Raw genomic sequence first — 15,065 nt, forward strand, 5'->3', positions numbered from 1 at the left:
GTACACATTTTCAAAAAATGAAATGATTCACAAGGAACCTTTATGTTAACTGCTACTAAAGGGTAAGTGACATCCATAAAAATACCAAGTTGGCTATGACAAAATGAAAACATGGGGCAAGATCACAAAAAATGTCTCAGCCAACACAGCTGTGAGTATTGGTGGACAGGAGAAAAGTCTGTGTTTTGTTTTTTTGCTTCTTGTTTATTTGTTTGTTTGATGATTGATTTTTTTAAGCTCTTCTTTTTCTACAAGTGCTCTTTATACATGATCTGGATGGAGAGTTCCCTCTCATTAATGTGCAACAAAATAAATAATAGATTCAGGATAGTCCATTTTCTCAGGAAAGATAGTACTGACTGAAATCTTTATTGAGCAAAAATTTAGAAACTTCTTTATAGTGTGTTCCTGAAGTAGACTTGGTGTCTTCACCCGATTTTCTCCCAAAGTGATTAATTCAATCACAGCAAAAAGTCCAGCGGATAGTCACCTCATTCCAAAAGAGTAACAAAACTCAGTTATCCCAGCCTAACTTGTATTGTGATGTATTTATTTATAGACATACATATCCGAAAGTTATGTAAAAAAAAAAGCTAATGTTAATTCATGTTGGAAAAGTTATAGAAGTGTGTGTGTGTTTGCGTGTGCGTGTGTGTGTGTGTTTGTGTTTGTGTATGTGTGTGTGTTTGTGTATGTGTGTGTTTGTGTAGGAAATATAAAGTGCTAAGAAGAATAAAGTCTTAAAAAAGGAGGCAAGCTGAAAGCTTCCACTCACAGACAGCACGGTTTATTGTAATGTGACCCAAACTGAGACAGTACAGAATTGAAATGGGGACTTCACTCTTTGGACCAGGATGAAAACCTCTAGATAAAATCCTATGGATTCAATCACATGATCTTTGACAAGGATTACACTTCGAAGTAGGAAAGGATCTTCTTTTCAGTACATGGTGCTGTGTTAATTACTTTCCACAAAGGTAAAATCTTTGCATCGATGCTGGAGAATTCTTCATCTCTCATTTTGTAATCGCATCCCAACATTCTCCAAACTATGTTGAGGCCAGATTTACAACATTCCATGTGTAGCACACAGAAGAACTCTACTGTTTGCTTTTTGGAATGGTGGTAGTTTGTTCTTTTAAATCCATGCTGACACAGTTCCAGTGTTTCATGAGCTTGGAGGAGCTCACTGTTTGTCAGGTCCTAGCCTTACACTCACAGATTTAACCCGTCCCTTCTAACAGAAAAAGAGGGATATGTCCTTGGAGTCTTAGGTCATCCAACTGGGGCCCCCCTTTGCACCCATAGCGTACTTTCCAAAAAAGTTAGAGCTGACCATCCAGGGATGGGCACCCTGCATATGTCCCTGAGCAGCTGCTGAACTGCTTGTTGGAGAACCCAAAACACTACCCTTTGGCTCATCTGTCACAATCTTCTCTTCTCAAAACCTGACCCAGCTCCTAACTTACAGACTCTACCTTCCTCCAGTTTCTTTCCTTTTGTGCAGCACTAATAGAAGACTCCACGCTTACTTTCCAATTATACCAACCTCTCAATATCTCAAATCTTCTTCCTCAACCAAATGCTGACCACTCTCTATCTCATTCCTGCACTAAAACCTTAGACAAACTATTGCCCCATCCCTCACACAACAGGAGGGCACATTGTCTCAGGCCATCTCTGCCTGATATACAGATGGCAGCTCCTTTATCCATGAAGGAGCCCGAAGAGCTGGCAATGGTCTAGTGTCAGATACTGAGGTGGTCAAGGCATGGGACGTCCCTGTCCATAACACTAATCAACAGACTGAACTAACAGCTCTTACCTTTCTGTTGGGAAAGGGATAATCCCTAAACATCTATACAGACTCTAAATATTCTCCTGTACCACTCTGCTATCTGGAAAGAACATGAGATACTTACAACAAAAGGAGGATCCATAACTAATGCAGACCAAATTATGGCCATGCTAAAAGCCTCCCATCTCCCCATGACCTTTGGATTTGTTGACAGCCAGTTCCACCAGATGGACAACTGTATTATCTCTAAGGGTGATAGCTGGGCTGAAGAGGCAGCTAGAGCTGAGGTACTTGGGGGCTTGTTCCACCCACCACAGGATATTCTCACAGTATAACCCATTTGCCCCCTGCTACCCTCTGACACTTGTCAAACTGTCCTAGCTATACAATCCTATCTATACAAGCTCTTTCATTCCCACAGTCAAACCTTTGTGAAAATTCACCTTCAGTCTACTCCTGAGGACTTGCATTCTTAAATCTATCACTTCCTCTTGAAAAATTTGCATTATACCCCAACTCCACGTATCCTACCCACCGGGCGAGGGGTAACCGCCCTAGGACTGACTGACAACTTGATTTTATACACAATGAACACTGTTAAATGTGTCAAATATCTCCTGATCTTGGTGAACACCTTCTCAGGGTAGGTAGAGGCATTCCCCACCACCAAAAAAGGGCTCAGATAGTCTCTGATCTCCTCCGTGATCTCATCCTTTAATTTTGAATCCCTGTCTCCCTCCAGTCAAACAATGGTCATGAACTCACATCCCAAGTTTCTTAAACCCTATCTAAAGCCCTCAGCATCCTTTGGTATTTTCATATTCTGTATCATCTCTAGGTCTCAGGAGAGAGAAGGGACTAGCCAGTCCTTAAAAATCACCCATGTCAAACTGTCCCAGGAACTTCACCTCGATTGGGTAAAATTCCTACCTCTGCTTTTTTTTTAGGCTAAGGACTTTCCCCAAGCAATCTCTTTTTCATCTCACTCTTTGAGATCATGTGTGGACAACTAGTTCTGACTCCTGGTCTTTTACCCAGACCCTCTCTGCTCCCTGATCACCGTTCACCACTTGCTCCCTTACTCTGTCATCTCTGCTCCCTGATATGGAATTTTACTGACCAACACCTATCCTGGTCGCATACTAACTATCTCCTGTCCGTTCCCTACCAACCTTGAAGATCAGGTCCTTCTTTCCCCTCCCTATCTTCATGACCACATCTTTAACCTAAATGGCAGGGCCCCTTCAAGGTAATTCTAGTGGCCTCAGCTGGTAAGCTTGAGGGACTCTCTCACTGGATTTACCTGCCTCATGCCAAACCCTTTACCCCTTCACCTCAAAATAACTCTTCTTACATATTGACTCCCAACAAGACCCTGTTCCTTTAAGCTTCAGCAGACATCAGAACCAACCACCTTGTCCCAGAAGAATGATGCTTCACTCTGGCAGTTGCACTCCACCCTACTGGATTAGACAAGGGTTTCTCTTCCCCAATCTAGTTCATTTTTATCCAGAGGAACCCCTGGAGATCCATTTTTTCCTTCTGCTCCAGACTCTGACCTGAACCTATCCACTCCTTAATATCATTCAACCTGGCTGCTTGCTATGTGTGTCCCCTGGAACCTTCTTACAATTCCCACTTACAGTTTCTCCAGTGACCCTGCCAAATACCCTTGCTTTGCCTTTCACCAACTGGCCTGACCCTGGTGATGCCATGACCCCCTACCTTTTCTATATCACTCTTTTTGGCATGGCAGACTGCTTCAAGGCATCCGGGACACATTCTGTAGAAATCTTAAGTTCCCTAGACTGTAACAAAACCATAATTCTTGATAACTCCTCTCTACCACAGTGCCCTACAGTCCAGAACATGCTGACTTTTTATGGTACTCAGGGATATCATCGTCCATCTGCTAGTTGGTCAGGAGTTTGTACACTGGTGTTTCTTTTCCCTAAAATAGGGATGATGCATAGAGAGAAGCCACTACCAATCTCGGTTGTGAATTCAATAGCTGCTCAGCATATCAATTTAAATCCTGCCCCTCCTGGCTGTTGCAAGAACAATTTCGGTTGTTGGTACCTGAACAGCAAGACTGGCCACATTCCTAACCGTATACCATCAGTTCTCTTCACAGTTTATCCAAGAGCTTCAACAGGTGACCCAAGCCATACTCACCCTCCAAGGACACATTGATTCCCTGGCAGCAGTGATACTTCAAAACTGATGGGGACTAGACCCTGTGACTGAAGAGGGTGGCCTTTGCCTTTTTCTCCAAAAGGAGTGCTCCTTCTATGTCAACCAGTTGGTATAGTAAAAAATAAAACCCAACAACTCCAAACAGACCTCCAAAAACATAAGGAACAACTCAATGTCTCTGAGCCCTGGGCCTTGGAAAATCCCACATGGAAATGGATACTGCTTCTCCTGACCCTCTTTTTCTCATTTTTATGTTTTTATTATTTGCACCCTGCTTCATCAACTTCTACACATTCCTCCAATGACAACATTTTTCCAAACCAAGTGATTAATCAATTCCTCTTTCAAGATTACCAACCTCTGGCCACAGAGGAGCCAGAAGCCAACAACTATGGAATAAGTCCTGATGATGAGGATCAATCAACTACACCCCAAAATTGATGACACCCCTGGACAATAGAAAGCAGTTTAAGAAATCCGACATCCCAGATCAGCATTGCTCCCCTTCTAGTTCTCTTTATGAAAAGAAAAAGACAGGAATGTTAGCAATTAGGTACCTTCACAACCAACCAAAAGGGACCCCGAGATAATGTTGGCAATCATGCAACTTCTTAACCAGCTCCTGAGGGACCAGGAGACAGCAAGACATGTCATCACAGCTGCCTGGAGGTGATACATTGTAGCCCCTGTTGCATGTCCTCTTGGCATGTACCATGACCCTGATAAAAGCCCTCATTTTTCCTCCCCCATTTCCCCCCACAAGGCATTGTCTGTCTCCCTCCCTGTCAATAAATCTTTCATGTGAGACCTGTTAAACAGTGTGATTTCATCAGAACCCACTGCTGAGTTCCATCAGACTTTGGGTCATTCTTTTCACCTCTCTCAAACAACCCTTCCTTAGGACCCCTGACCAAGCCGAGGCTCATCCTTTGCAGATAGACTGAGTGAAACCATATATCACATTCCTGGAAACTGCCTCGTAAGATCTGTAACCCAGCCATGGAAGAAGCAAAGACAGGTAGATCCCTGGAGCTTGTCAGCCAGCCTACCTAGGTGATTCAATGAGATCTAGATTCAGTGAGGACCCCATCAAAAAATGAAGTGGAGAATAAGGGGGAAAACACCTCTCTTTATCCCCACCTGACACACACACACACACACACACACACACACACACACACACACAAACACACACTCACACACATGCACACATACACTTACATACTCAAACACACACAAGTGCACTCATACACATGCACACACATACACACATGCACATGTTATTTCAGAGTTCTAGAATAGACACCTGAAGAGTAACATAAGTTAGTACTAGTACACCTCAGGAAATCCCAGAATAACAACTGATTGACTTATTCGACATCTATTTATACAATAAATGCTTATAAGTTACTAGAGGCTCAATGATGAGAGGGTGGGTTTTATCTTAAAGGGTGAGCATGAATTATGGTCGTTACTCTTTCTCCAACACTTTCCCTTTAGTATGAACCACTAGTGAATCATCCGGGGAAGAAAACAGTCCTGTCTCATCCAGTTCTGCTCTATAGGGACAGACTTGCTGTACTGTGAGTATATCGTGCCTTCCTTTGTTACTGAATACTTGGAAATGCTTCTCTCAGTCTTAGGCATATAAGAGGACTACCAGCCCTAAACATTTATTATTATTTCTCTCATCCTTGGGCTGCCTTCCAACCCCCTACCTCCCCTGTCATCTTTCCTAAAAGGCAACACAGGGTTGCTGGACATTTCATTGGAAGATGATTGGAAAGCATACAAGTCCATTTTATTTGGACAGCGTAACCAGTGTATAGTGGTGACAACTACAATGTAAGGCAGGCTCTCTCCAGGCCTGGAGGGAATTAAGCCTGGTGGTAAGGAGGGGCAGAATCTGGAAGGACACTGGGAATAATGAGAATCTGTAAACTTTCTGTATGGAAAGAGAGTCCTTTTTTTAAAGGTCTGGTCTGATGTGTTTGTTTGTTTATTTATTTAATGTATGTGAGCACATTCTCTTCAGATACATCAGAAGAGGGCATCAAATGGCATTACAGATGGCTGTCATGTGGTTGCTGGGAATTGAGCTCAGGACCTCTGGAAGAGTAGTCAGTGCTCTTAACCACTGAGCCATCTCTCCAGCCCAGGAAAGGTAGTCTTACACATTAGTTTATTTCAGGATTTGGGAGCTGTTTATTGCTCTTTGGAAATTATCCATTTCGGCATCTTGGAAAATCTGATGTAAAATGAAAAATAGAGGGAGAAGGATAATGAAGAGGCTTAAGTTACCAGGCCCAAAGCTAGTGGTTCTGACTCTAACTTTCAACGAGGAACAAGAATAGTTCCTAGCTTAGAAAAGAAAAATGACACATTTCTTTTTGCCTGTGTCCAGGCTCAATGCTTTGATGAGCCATTCAAGATGAATGCCATCTGAAACTGGTTTTTCAATTGGACCAAAGGTGAAGTAGTGATGTTCTGCTTGCCTTTTTCTTCTTCTGCCTTTGATCGGTGTTTAAGGAGGGGTGATTTGATCCTCATAAATTCTAATGAATTTCTAAGTATGTCTCATTAATGTAATATGATTTTTAAACTGATATTATCAAATAGCTGTTTATTCAAATAGTATGTATATATGCATTATATGTAAAGGTGAGACAAATCCTCAATTCTTTGTCATGCTGTAGGATCATGCCCATCTGTCTGCTTGTCACTCCCTGCCCATGTCTCTTTTCAATGCTACTTTAAAAGAAATATATGGCATTGTCTTTGGCCTTGAATGAGATTACAGAAACAATATTTTACTTACATACACGATATAAACATTCTCCAGCACTCTTTAATTTTTACCAATATTACAGGAATTCAGAGAGTGGTGAGCTCATTATAGGTTTGGGGATTTACTAATGATTAGCTAATGAACAAACAAATTCAATGTTTGCTTGTGAACTGGCCACTGGAGGCCTGCAAAAGGAGCTGAGATTCAGGAGCTGCCATCTTTAAAGGGGACTAACCAAGTGCAAACTCTAGGAGTGTATGGAAGTTTGGGTAGGGTAGGGTGAGGTGGTTCCACAGAACAAACTGATCAAAATGGGCCAGTGCAGTCTGTAAAGAGAGAGCCTGGGGTACTGTGTCAGGAATTTCCCTGCAGTTGTTTGCAGCAAGTCATAATACGTCTTCAAAGAGGCTGTTATTATAATTGTTATTATCTTAAGTGATTAAATCAGGAACATATCTAATCTTAGTGAAGAGAACTTGGCTTGAAAAAAGCAAGAAAAAGGCCTTCCTGCCACTATAAGCAAACATAGAGGTTTTGGAGTCCCATTTCACCCATGGCCAATGGGAAAATTATTCTTGTCGAGCATAATGTAGAGCGGATAGCACGATAACATGAATGTCAGGCATCTAAAAAGCTGTAAAGAGCCAGCATCTCCATCCCTTCTCCAGGAAATTAACATATATATGGAAGGACAACATATTTAAATCAGCAGCAAAGTCTATACCTAAACAAATACGTTATTTCTCTACATTGTAAGCTAATGTAAAAGGACCTTGGCTTTGGCTGTGGCGGGGCATTACGGAAGAGGGCTATGTATCTGAGGGCAGTTGGTCCTGTTCCAGCATCAGAAAGGCTAACTGGTACTCTCACGTTACCCCAAAAACCAGCCTTGCTTGAGTATTTGAGATTCTCGAAGGTGGAAGATGCAGCCAAGCACACACTCAGAGATATTTTTACAGTTCTTGGGTGTTTAGTTTTACCTCAGGCTTCCCCTCTAACAAATCTATAACCATCAAATTGAGGTAATTGTTATACCTCGAATCGGTGTAAGACTTGTGACTTCACTGTAAAAACAAACTGCTAATTTGTTGAAGGGAAATAAAAAAGAAGCATCATTAAGGCAAGGGTTGACAAATCTTTACTTAAAGGGGGAAACAGTAAACAGTTTAAGCTTGCAAATCTTGACTTTTGTTGGAGACAGTGAAAGCAACCACATAGATGTGTGCGCTTGCGTTCCATAAAGCCGCAGCAGGCTGAGGGCTTTGGTTCAACAACACTCATAAATGACATTTCCACCATGAAGGCAAGTTGTTAAGTCTCTTCAGAGTGAAGTAAGGGCCCGCTTCACTCTCTTTGATACCTACTACTCAGGACTGGGACTCGGTACATTGAGACTAGGAGGCAATAGTTATTGCAATAAGCAATTGGAATTTTATTAACGAATGTTAAACACTTTTTTGACTTTTCATATATATTGGTTTAGATATGGTCTTATACAGCCAAGACTGTACCTTAATGACCTTTGTAGCCTAGGATGCTTTTGAACTTCTGACCCTCGGCTTCCTCTTCCCAAGTGCTGATATTATCATCACGACCCTCACCTCAGGCTTCATGCTTTGGTGACCGAAGCACAGGGCTTCATTCATACTAGGAAACTCTCTCCTGACCTCATATTCCAGGACTCATATTTTGATTACTAAGTCTGAAATACGTCAAACATGTAAATAAGAAGAAAGCAATATAGTGATATTATACCTTTCACAAAAATGTCACAGTAATAGTTCCACATTTGCATCTGCATTACTTTTTAAAGGAAGAAAAATTTATACTTGCATACACATTTCTCATTCTATTTCTCTGTGATATATATACACACACATATATATACATATATATACATACACACACACACACACACACATATATATGTATGTATACTAATTCTACAATGTGAGGATTCATGTCTTTCAGCACACCGCCCTTCAGATAGGATGTTTCCCACACCATTCTATTTTCTCCCTTTTACTACTTCTACTCCAGCATCTGTTGCACCTTTAACCCTCCATGTTCCTACATGGTTTTTGTGGGTTATTTTTTGGTTGGTTTGTTTTGTTTTCTTCTTCATTCCTCTGATTTCCCCCAACAAACAGTCTTAAGAAAATTACAAGAACAGAAAGTCAAGGATAACCACAGCTACATCACAGGATCCAGGCTGAGGAAGCCTGGAAGCCAGGGATCGAGTCCTTGTCATGTTCTTCATACTGGGGCAGGCAGTGGAAGTGGAAAGGCAGAGGTCCCACCTGCACACCAACCCAACAGCAGCTAAGTTGCATCATGAGCCTTGGGGACCAGAAATATCCAGAAGTAGCTCGAGCAGTCCCACCAAAGCCTTGCTTCAGTGTGTGCACTAAAGCACAGTAGGTACGTCTTACAACTTAAACTTCAGGCAATTTCCTTGGTTGCTGTTCTAATTTACCAGGTCTCAAATTTACTACTCTGATTTGAAGTAGTTTTATTGCTTCTAACCCTGGCATACATTTTTTCCTATTGTGCATGCCTACAGTTTCTTTCTTTCTGTAAGGAAACAACATACTTCTGAGTTATGTTTGACATTGTTGGAACACTTTGAGGGGACTGATAGCAACACTAGAGATTGAAGCCAGGGCCTTGTGCATGCTGAGCAAAACACACTAACCCTGAGGCATATCTCAGGATCCTTTCCTTCCTTCCTTCCTTCCTTCCTTCCTTCCTTCCTTCCTTCCTTCCTTCCTTCCTTCCTTCCTTCTTCCTTCTTTCTTTCCTTCCTTCCTTCCTTGCTTCCTTCCTTGCTTCCTTCCTTCCTTCCTTCCTTCCTTCCTTCCTTCCTTCCTTCCTTCCTCTTATTGTGCTTTTATTTCAAAAAGTTCTCACTAAGTTGCCCAGGCTTTCCTCAGACTCACTCCTTAGTCAAAGCAGGGCGTGAACTTTACTGTCCTCCTGTTTTCTATGAGCCTTCGTTTTATTTGTTTGTTAAATAAGTGGGTATTTTTTGACATATAACAGCACAGGATAAGTATTTCCAGTCCAAAATGGAGGTTGAGAACACCATAAAGACCAGACCAAAGCAAAACCCGCTCACAGAAAGGGCCACGTCTTACACCTGGAGCTTGATGTAGCATAGTCTGAGCTCTGGTGCTCAAGGATAGCCCAGCCTCTCCAGTTCTGTAGCCCAAAGCACAAACATCTTTTCTCTTGGGCTGGCTCTACTTAAGACCTTCAACTTTCCTCTACTAATGCCCCATGGCCCTGCCATCTCCAACACCTTGGGATCGCCACTGTAACATAGGCTTTATGTTCAAAGTTCTATGTACTGTATCCTGAGGGCCTTCTTCCAGGAAATAGGAGGCTACCACACATTATCTGGCCTCAGGGCTTTCTGAAACTTGCTGTGGGCTCTTCCCTCTCCCTGTATCTCTTGCACTTTGAATGCCTGCAGAAAGAACGTCATGTGGGTGATGCTGCCAAGCTCTGTAGCGAGCTTGCAGTGTCAAGCAAGCACAGAAATAGCAGCTTAGGACTTTGTTTGAATTAGGATCTGAGCATCCATCTCTTCTGATGATGAACTCAGTGATCCGGCTCTTCACCTCGGAGTATTGCAGACAGCTACCCCTTTCCAAACAATTTACTTAGCAACATCAGACCTCTACCTGGATATATACAGGTACTCCCCTTGACAAAGAAATAAGCTGCTTTTCCCCTAACAATATTCAGATCAGTTTTGTTGAAATAAATCCCCCATGTATCCAGATTCAAAGACTTCAAAAGCCAATCTGGAAAGAACTGGTTTGAGATACAAGAGCAGTAAGGCAAAATTGTGTTCTCAGAATAGAATTTGGAAAGGTTCCATTGTATGTTTACACAAAAATTAGGCATGCATATGATTATAATTAGAGTCATTTGGGGAAGGGGCAGGCACAATAGAAGAAAATGGAGATAGGACCTAATTTACCATCAAAATAGAAAACCGTGTCCCTTAATAACCAGGCTCTCCGTTTCTTTAGATGCCATTAAAATAGACCTCAGGTTGTAACCTAGGGGCTACTGAGCTTCCCTCTGTGGCCTGCTGTCAGTCTTCATGGTCTTCCCCAACCTCTCTAATCTGTTCTATCTCTTTGCTTTGAATAAAGTTACCAAGCTACTTTGGTGAATGCCTGTGAGGTCTTATTTCTTTCCTTTGAACAGGAGGCCAAGAACCTAGAAACACTGGCTCAGATGCCTTCCACTTATACTACTTCAACCACATCTCTACACATCTCTGTGCCCTGGCAAAGGCTTCCTTAGGCTGAGGGTAGGAAAACCTTGGGGTGGTTTCTCAGCCTAAGCTCTTTTCCTTTCCATTGAATTTGCATTTTCACAAGTGGAGGCTTCCATGGGTGTGGTCTTGCCCCCAGGGTACCTCTCCTATTGTCCTTTGGATCTCTAACAGTTGTGGTGACTTTCTCTACACCCACCCTAATTTGATTACATTCTCCCACCACTCTCTTTTATTTTCTAAAAACAGCAGTTTTCATATCATCTACTCGCTCATTGCAGAGGTAAGAGCGATAAACACAACTGTGTACCACAGCCTGCATGCTGGGTTGTCTTGGCTTTTCTCTACCAAGTAACTTAGTCCCACTTCTTTTGAATTCAGCCCCACTCAAATTTCCAGAACATGGGCAATACACAGCCAGATTCTGTGCCAGAATCCATGAAGGCTCCTTGTTGGATTCCATTCTCTTCTGGAACCTCATGAGTCTTACTTTCTGCATTTCTGCCGAAGTATTAAGAAAGGAATTTGAACTAGCCTGTGATTTTTAAATTTCCAGCTTTAAAAATTCTGACTCTGGTGATATTTATTAGATACTTTTAATTCTTGGCAAGGGATGGGAAGATATGGCTGGACTCTGCTTTGTCTGATACAGCCGTCAGTAATTTACTGGTCAATATATTCATGGAAGCTTGACATTTCAGTGATGGCGGCTCACTAGGAAAAGCCCCAATGATCTGAGGACAACTGATTCTGCCATAAGACCTTCTTCTTGTAGGATGGTGTGGAAGAAATAGTTAATAATCAATACCAGCTTGCCTGGATTTAGAACCACTTAGAACCTGTGGATGGCCTAAGACATTCTCTGTATACCACTCTAGGGTTTCTCTAGCCTGTAACTCCAAATTGCTCCACATTACTCTGGAAAACTGGTCCCCCAAGTTTACAGACCACATGGTCAGGTTTTGCCCGGTGATGGCTTTGACTCTCCATACCTGTTTTCAAAGTTCTTTACTTTTCTTATTCTTATGACCAGATATCTTACACGGAGCAACTAGAGAGAAAAGGGGACTTATTTTGGTTGACAGTTTAAGGGGTTAGATGGCAGGTATCTAAATGCCTTCACGTGGAAGGACACATGGCTACAGGCGAGGATGACAGACATGGTGGTGGGAATGTGCTCTCTTTTGGGTTGATCAGCTTTGAACAGTGTGTTAGCACTCAGATGGTTTTGTTTTTTTTTTTTTTTTTCTGGGTCCTCATAGGATGGCATTGCCTATACTTAGATTGGGTCTCCCTTCCTCAGTTAAACTCTCTGGAAATGTCCTCACAGACACCCGGGGGTTACATGTTCTAAATGGTTGTAAATCCAGCCAAACTGACTTTGCTTATTAGCAGCACACTCCCCTTCACAGCATCCTACCACAACTAGTTTGGTGATAGGAATTCAATTAACTCCACTAGGGCTGTTCCTTGTGAGCCACCACGCACTGTAATGCTCGGCCTCCGTGCATACGCTGACCAGTGCATTACTGATGGGTGTATAGGAGGAAGCAAGAAGAATTTAGCCTTCTCCCCCTATCCTGTGCCAAGAGTTAATAGTATTTAATAAATATTACCAGTCAACAATTTTAAAACTGGAAACTTATAATTCACACACCAGTTCAAACTCATTTGCTAATAGGTCTGCATGTGTCTGTTGTGTGTGGACAGCATGGTGATGCAGAATATCATTACGGGAAGCTCAGGTCAACACCTTTCTGGCACACAGACTGGTCTAATCCTCACTTATGAAAACCTCTACCCATCCTTTAGTCGCGAGATTCTCACTTTCTCCTGACCTCCTTCTTTTGAACTTTCTTAATCACTGAAATCTGGACTTCAGTCTGTTATAGAGAACTTCAGAGAACAGTAGCTCTCCGACTGTTCTTTTAGTGAATGAACTTATTCTAACTAGGCTAGAGTTGATGGGTAAATAATGGATCACATCGATCTGGCATAGGGCAAAATACTTTCCTATTTTCTTCTCCTATAGTCTTTTTAGTTCCTTCCACTGAAATGTGTCTTACCGGATGCTCTAAAGGCTTTCAAGCTCTACAGCATCAGGACGTTACAGAGGTGAATGGTGCATCTGTTGAACGCATTAGTTTACTTTCTATGTGTTTTTCTCTGAGTGCTTCCTGTTCCATTTCCTGTAAGAGAATTCACCATTTCTCTTGATACCCCAAACTCATATTCTAACTTCGTAAGCACTGACACACTTCCTGTCATGTATGTGAGAGCCTTGGGCTTGGTCTTAGCATCTGGAAGATGCTATGAAATGAACAAGTCTATGGAACAAGTCATCAAATCAGGACAGATTATATATAATGGCCTTAGAAAATTGTGAGCACCTATATGTCAAAGCAGTTGTCTTCTAATTCATTCCTGAACCCTGAGGATTGCGTAGTTAAAAGAGAACAGTACCTTTGAGAACTGTCCTCAGTCAGTAATGTCAAATGTACCCTGAATGTTTCCTCTAAGTCAGTTTCTCTTCAGAACAGAGGGCCACTCCTCAACAGTCATGAATTCCTTCCAGTAATAATCTTTCAGAAGAAGCAGTCATTACTGATGGCTATATTTTTCCAAATGTTGACTTGTAATAAAATAAACTAAAGTGGACCACAAACATACACCTAAGACAGGGAAGAGCTACAAAGTGAGAAAATTCAGGTGGTGGTGGTGGTGGTGGTATGGGGTTCAGTTAGCCCAGAACTCCAAGCACCGAGAGAAAATATATCGTGTTCAGCACTGGACACAAGGAAATGAAATGCCATCACTGCCACCTCCAACTCTGTGCAAGGGTTAGGATTCCAATTGCCCACAGACAGATGGACTGCTGAGCAATGTTGTCAGCACTGTGATGTGCAAGTAGCAGGGTGGTCTGTTCCATTAAGCAGGGGACTCTAAACTCACAAACATGTCACTTAGGACTTTTTGGGAAAAAATCTAATCTCACACTTAACCATTACATTGTGTTGGAGGTATGACACTTTTTTTTTTCTGAATCACATCCAAGCCATAACATTATTTTTTTAAAAAAATCCTTGTGTCAGAAAGACAGTGCAGCATTTCTTGTATATTTCAAATGAGATTTGACATAAAGGCTGGATGTGCTGATCCTATAGGTGTGACTTTAATAACGTTGTTGCAAACCTTCACAACTAGCCAGGAACACACACGATATATGGCAGGTAACACTGGAATCTGTTTGCTTTTTATTATTCATTGGTGCAGAACAAATTAATGTAAGAACTAGGGATTTTTATGTCCTAGTTCAAGTTTTCTTTAGGATTATGGTATCACTAATAAAAATGTTTGGTTATGAATATACAAGTTTTATTACCCTAAATTTTTATATGAGAATTGCATGCATTAACGTTTTGTAACTTTTTCATTAGTGCCCATTAATTGTACAGAATAATGCATCTCATAATTTCCTTACCTGCATAAAATACACTTAGGTCAGGTTTCTCTGACTTACCCCCTCCTGCCTCTTCTTGGTCCCTTTCTCATGCCCACAATCTCCCTTCACAGGCTTTTGTTGTTGTTACTCTGCATTCATACATGAGAGAAAGCACAAGATATTAACGACTTATTTTCACTCTTCCTTATGGCTGAATAATACATCATTGAGGGCATATGCTAGGTGTTCTTTAGTTGTTTATCTGGTGATGGTCCCACCTCTTGGCTATAGTAGACATGGGTGTGCAGACATATGTTCAGTGTGCTGACTTAGGTTTCCTTAGATGCACACACAGAAAAAGTAGAGCTACCCGTGGTGGTTCTGTTTTTAGGTTTGGGGAGATCCTTTGCTTTTGTTTACAGGTGCCTCCGTATCCTTGTCAAGGTTTATTGTTTTTATCGCACGTGTGTGTGTGTGTGTGTGTGTGTGTGTGTGTGTGTGTGTGTGTGTGTGTTCATGACAGCCATTCTGATTGGTGTGAAATGTATAC

Source organism: Rattus norvegicus, chromosome 3 (genome assembly GCF_021556685.1).
Source record: "Rattus norvegicus strain SHRSP/BbbUtx chromosome 3, alternate assembly SHRSP_T2T, whole genome shotgun sequence".
Classification (NCBI taxonomy): Eukaryota; Metazoa; Chordata; class Mammalia; order Rodentia; family Muridae; genus Rattus; species Rattus norvegicus.